Source organism: Sapajus apella, unplaced genomic scaffold (genome assembly GCF_009761245.1).
Source record: "Sapajus apella isolate SASKATOON/1434 unplaced genomic scaffold, GSC_monkey_1.0 scaffold17, whole genome shotgun sequence".
In the NCBI taxonomy this organism is placed as follows: Eukaryota; Metazoa; Chordata; class Mammalia; order Primates; family Cebidae; genus Sapajus; species Sapajus apella.
This window is the reverse complement of record NW_022436957.1, coordinates 5,269,914-5,276,466: the sequence shown is the minus strand read 5'-3', so window position 1 is coordinate 5,276,466 and position 6,553 is coordinate 5,269,914.

Here is a 6,553-nt window from a genome sequence, read left to right as displayed (position 1 = left end):
AGCTGGGATTACAGGCACGCGCCACCATGCCCAGCTAATTTTTTGTATTTTTGGTAGAGACGGGGTTTCACTATGTTGACCAGGATGGTCTCGATCTGTTGACCTCGTGATCCACCCGCCTCGGCCTCCCAAAGTGCTGGGATTACAGGCTTGAGCCACCGCGCCCGGCCTAAGAAAATTCTTTAAGAAAAGCACAAGGGAAACTCAACAGGAGTGGAACATGGTATTTTTCTCCAGTGCCTTTGTCACAAGGCATCTTTGATGTTGTTACTTTTACAAAATCAGCAGCTACCTGGTAAGAGAAGACGCACATCATGTGTATACATCCTGACAATCCCCCTTCTACCTGTACACCCAAGAGAAATGGAAGCTTAGCTTCCTGCAAAAACCTGTTTGCAGAAAGCTTTATTCATAGTTGCCAAAACCTGGAAACAATCCAGGTGTCCTTCAACTGATGAAGGGATAAATAAACTGCAGTATATCCATACAAGGGGACATGGATATGGATATGGAGGTGTCCCCTTGTATGGATATACGCTTTTCAATGTTCACTAAGGAACATTGAAAAGGAGGCAGCTATGGCTCTGTGCAACAGCATGGATGAATCTCAAATGTAAATAGCTAAGTGAAGGAATCCAGATTCAAAGGTGACACATTCCATGTTTTGTGTTTTGTTTCTGTTTTGTAGAGATGGGGTCTTGCTATCTTGCCCAGGCTGGTCTTGAACTCCTGGGATCAAGCGATCCTTCCACTTCACCCTCCCAAAGTGCTGGGATTACAGATGTGAGCCACCACACACAGCCATATTTCATGGTTTCATACGGCATTCTGGAACAGGCAAAACTATTGGGAGAGAAAGATCCTCCATTGTTGGGATTGAGAGTAGGTTGGGAAAAAGGTTGACCACAAAGAGTGGTGGAGAAATATTTTTGAGGGACTGAGCTGTCTATGTCTTGATGGTAGTGCTGGTTGCACAACTAACAATGTTGGTCAAAACTCATAGAACTGTATAGTCATCTCTCAGTATCCACGGGGGATTTGGTTGCAGGACCCTCTGCAGATACCAAAATCCATGAGTGCTCACATCCCTGATATAAAATGGCATAGGATTTGCATATAACCTATGTATAGCTTCCTTTATTATTTATTTATTTATTTGATACGGAGTCTTGCTCTGTAGCCCAGGCTGGAGTGCAGTGGCATGATCTTGGCTCACTGCAACCTCTGCCTCCCAGGTACTGGTTCAAGCAATTCTTCTGCAAGTAGCTGGGATTACAGGCACACGCCACCACGTTCAGCTAATTTTTGTATTTTTAGTAGAGACGGAGTTTCACCATGTTGGCCAGGCTGGTCTTGAACTCCTGACCTCATGATCCACCCACCTTGGCCTCTCAAAGTGCTGGGATTACGGACGTGAGCCACCACACTCAGCCAATTTATTTTTATTTTATTTAGTTAATTAATGTATTGATTTTTTTTTTTTTTTTGAGGCGGAGTCTTGCTCTGTCACCCAGGCTGGAGTGCAATGGCGAGATCTCGCCTCACTGCAGCCTCTTCCTCCCGGGTTCCAGCAATTCTCCTGCCTCAGCCTCCTGGGTAGCTAGGTTTTCAGGCACACATCACCATGCCTGGCTAACATTTGTATTTTTAGTAGAGTTGGGGTTTCACCATGATGGCCAGGCTGGTCTTGAACTCCCAACCTCAGGTGATACACCCACCTCGGCCTCCCACTGCGCCCAGCCATACTAATTTATTATGTTTTTAGACAGGGTCTTGCTCCATTGCCCAGGCTGTAAAGTACAGTGTTGCAATCATAGCTCACTGTAGCCTTGAACTCCTGGGCTCAAGCCATCCTCTCTCCTCAGCCTCCTGAGTAGCTGGGACTACAGGTATGTGCCACCGCACCCAAGCTAATTTTGGTATTTTTTTTTTTTTTTTGTAGAAACAGGGGCTTGCTATGTTGCCCAGGCTGGTCTCAAACTCTTGTCCTCAAGTGATCCTCCTGCTTTGGCCTCCCCTAAAGTGCTGGGATGACAGGTATGAGCCACCTCATTCAGCCTCATGTATAATTTAGATCATCTCTCGATTATTTATAATACCTAACACAGGGTAAGTACTATGCAAATAGTTGTTATGGTGTATTGTTTAGGGAATAATGATAAAAGTCTGTACATGCTCAGTGCAAATGCAAACATCCATTTCTTTTTCAAATATTTTTGATTTGAAGTTGATTTGAAGTTGAATCCATGCATGTGGAAGCCATGGATACGGAGGGCCAACTGTACTCCAAAAGCATGAATTTCAGCAAATTTGAGAAAGGCACAGTAAAGCTACATGGAATTAGAGCCCAACCTTTCCCCCACTACCTGCGTAAGGAAGTCTTTATGGCCTGTTGTTATTTTCACTAGAGCACAGCAGTTTGATAAGACCAGATACTGGTCTTGTAGAGATCTTGAAATGTCCCTGAGGGGAGAGAGGGAAGGAAAAGAACATTTTAGTATACTTTTCAGATAATAATGAGAATTGATCACGTTTATAAAGATAACTATTTGTTTATTTATTTAAGATGGAGTCTCGCTTTGTCGCCCAGGCTGGAGTACAGTGGTGCCATCTTGGCTCAATGCAACCCCCGCCTCCCAGGTTCAAGTGATTCTTGAGTCTCAGTTTCCCAGGTAGCTGGGATTACAGGCATGCACCACCACGCCTGGCTGATTTTTGTATTTTCAGTAGAGATGGGGTTTTACCATGTTGACTGGATTGATCTCGAACTCCGAACCTCAAGTGATCCACCCACCTCGACCTCACAAACTGCTGGGATTACAGGCATGAGCCACCATGCCCAGCCAGGGATAACTATTTAAAATAAATCTCCCCCCACCCACAAAAGGTTCCAGCAGCACACAGCTATCCAACTGCATGGGTGTTGGGCAGGTTGACATCAGCAGGTAGAGAAGTTTCAAGGAATGGTTCCAGCAATAGTCAGGGAACCAAGTAAGGAATGTTTTCTGGAATGGAAGAAAAAGAAGTATGCTTCTGGCCAGACACAGTGGCTCATGCCTCTAATCCCAGCACTTTGGGAGGCCGAGGTGGGCAGATCACCTGAGGTCAGGAGTTTGAGACCAGCCTGACCAACAGGGAGAAACCCCGTCTCTACTAAAAATACAAAATTAGCCAGGTGTGTTGGCACATGCCTGTAATCCCAGCTACTCGAGAGGCTGAGGCAGGAGAATGGCTTGAACCCGGGAGGCGAAGGTTTCAGTGAGCTGAGATCTGCCATTGCACTCCAGCCTAGGCAGCAAGAGTGAAACTCCATCTCAAAAAAAAGAAAAAAAAAAGTATGCTTCTAAAATGGTAGGTTTCTTTCGCACAGGTCCCTTTAGATGACTAAAATAAACTTTTTCAGTTGACTAGGTAATTTCAAAGTGGTTTGGATTTTTAATGTTAAAGTTCTTCCCAGAAGTTTAAAATGGAAAGGTTTCACATATGAGTTAAGAATATGAAATGATGGCTGCCACTCTCCCAGTTTTCCGTATTTTTGTATAAAGGGGACAAAGACATTACGATAACTGCATTAAATATGTAATTCTATTTTTAAGATAGACTGTTGAAACATTAGGTATGCAATGAAACATTGAAAATAAAAACCTAAGAATGTTCAAACATCCATAACCCCAGTCCAATCATGAGAAAACAGCATAAAAATCTAAACTGAAGAAGATTCTACAAAATACCTGATCAGCACTGCTCCAAACTGTCAAGGGCATCAAAGAGAAGGAAGGATGGTGAGCCAGTCACAGCCCAGAGGAGCCCAAGATGATACGACTACTTAATGCAATGTACAACCCTGGGTGGTGTCCTGGGACAGAAAAAGGACATATGTGGGAAAACTGGGCATTGAGTTATTAGTTATGTACCAAGGTCAGTTTCTTTCTCTCTCTCTCTCTTTTTTTTTTTTTTTTTGACAGCTGCTTGCTTTGTTGCCCAGGCTGGAATGCAGTGACGTGATCTCAGTTCTCTACAACCTCCACATCCCAGGTTCAAGTGATTCTCCTGCTTCAGCCTCCTGAGCAGCTGGGACTACAGGCACGTGCCACCATGCTCAGCTAATTGTTTTGGTATTTTTAGTAGAGACAGGGTTTCACCATGTTAGCCAGGATGGTCTCAATCTCCTGACCTCGTGATCCGCCCGCCTCTGCCTCCTAAAGTTCTGGGATTACAGGTGTGAGCCACTGCGCCTGGCCCCAAGATCGGTTTCATAGTTGTAACAAAAGTACTATGGTGTTGTACGGCTTTAACAATGGAGAAATTGAGTTATACACAGGAACTCTCAATCATCCTTCTGTAACTAAAACTATTCTAACATTTTACAAGTTTGCTTAAAAAATTAGAATGCTCCACTGCAACTGATTTGAAAGATGATTATTTTGAAACATATAAAATTTCTATACGTATACACATGTACAATTGCATTGTTTTTGAGACAAGGTGTCACTATGCAAATTAAAAACCAGCAGGTGGTAGGAGCTGAATGTGGTGGTTCATGCCTATTATCCAAGCACGTTGGGAGGCTGAGGTGGGAGGCTCTATTGAGTCCAGAAGTTCGAGACCAGCCTGAGCAACATAGTGAGACTCCATCTCTACAAAAACAGTAAAAACAATTTTAGCAGGGTGTGATGGTGCCCCTATGGTCCCAGCTACTTGGGAAGCTGAGGTGGGATCACTTGAGGCCAGGAGGTCAAGGCTGCAGCGAGCTATGACTGCACCACTTCATTCCAGCCTGCACAGCAGGGCAAGACCCTGTCTCATAAAAAACAAACAAAAAACAGTGGTAGACTCCATCTCCTTCCATTTTGCCTGCCCTTCTGTCATCCCTGCTCCCCACACTCCTCACCATGCTCATGCCGTTCCTGAGTGTTCCCTGAATGTTTGCAGCTTCTTGTCACTTGTGCCCACTGCTTCTTCTGTGGGGACCTCTCCTCCTGGAGGGACCCCAGTTCTCTCGGAACATTTCAGTCTCTGCTCTGAAGGATGTACTCTCCCTCCCTCTTCACCAGTTTTTCTTTCATGGGCTAACGTGTTGTGTTCCTTTGCTCATTAGTTTTTTGTTTTTGTTTCTTGAGACAGGGTCTGGCTCTGTCTGCCAGGCTGTAGGGCAGTCATGTGACCATGGCTCACTGCAACCTCGGCCTCCCAGGCTCAAGCCATCCTCCCACCTCAGCTTCCTGAGTAGCTGGGTTTACAAGCAAGTGCCACCATGCCCAAGTAATTTTTGTATTTTTTTGTAAAGATGGGGTTTGCCATGTTGCCCAGGCTGGTCTTGAACTCCAGGCCTCAAGTGATCTTCCTGTCTCAGCCTCCCAAACTGCTGGGATTACAGGCATGAGCCACTGTGCCTGACTTGCTCATTAGTTTTAATTATCTGTTTCCCCAACCAGAATATGAGCTTAGTGGATGTGAAGAGGGTTGAGATGGAGGGAAGGGAAGGGAAGGGAAGGGAAAGGAAGGGGAGGGGATGGCAGGGAAGAGGATGGAAGGGAAGGTAAAAGGAGGGAAAGGAAGGGAAAGAGAAGAGAAGGAATGGAGGGGTGAAGTGTCCATTTGCCTAGGCCACTGTCCTCAGCTATTGCATCAAATACCATTTTCATTCTCTAGGGCCGCTCAAACAAGGAACCACAAACTAGATGGCTTACAACAACACAAATGTATTCTGTCAGAGATCTGAAGGCCAGAAGTCTGATGCCAAGGTGTGGGCAGGGCCACGTTCCCTCTGAAGGCTCTAGGGGAGGATCCCTCCCTGTCTTGTCCAGCTCCCGATAGCAGCTGGCAATCCTTGGTGTCCCTTGCTTGGTAACTGCATCACTCCAATCTCTGTCACCATCTTCACAGCTTCACATGGCCTTCTCCCTCCCTGTGTGTGTGTTCACGTCTCCCTCTTCTTACTCTTATAAAGACACAAGTTATTCAGTTAATGGGTTTAAGGCTCCCCTTAATCACACTTGATCACATCAGCAACAACCGTATTTCCAAAGTCCCATTCACAGGTACCAGGGTTTAGAACTTGAACTTATCTTTTTAAGGATACACAATCCAACCCACTACAAACACTAATCTAGGTGTTGCCTCAAGGCTCTTTGTAGGTGTAAATAAGGTCCATAACCAGTTGACTTTAAGCCGGGATAGAGATTATCCTGGATAATCAGGTGAAAGGCCTCTATAGCAGGACCGAGGCTTCCCTAAGGAAGAAGAAATTCCTCCTGTGAACAGTCAGTGACCAAGAGAGTTCCATACTGCCTTCTTAACCGCCTTCCCTACAAATTTCAGGCCTGCCTGCCCAGCCCCACCCAATGATATATGCCAATTCCTTGCAATAAATCTCCTTGCATGTATCTTCCACTGGTTCCGGTTCTCTGGTTGAATCCTGACTGGTCTATCAGGATTGGAAAACTGCCTTCGGTTTCTCAGATATACACATGGTGATACAGTTGGTTCTAGCACTACTAAGGGTCGTTTGTGTTCTGTGAAGACCATTTGTCAGGAAGGCACTGAGTTCCCG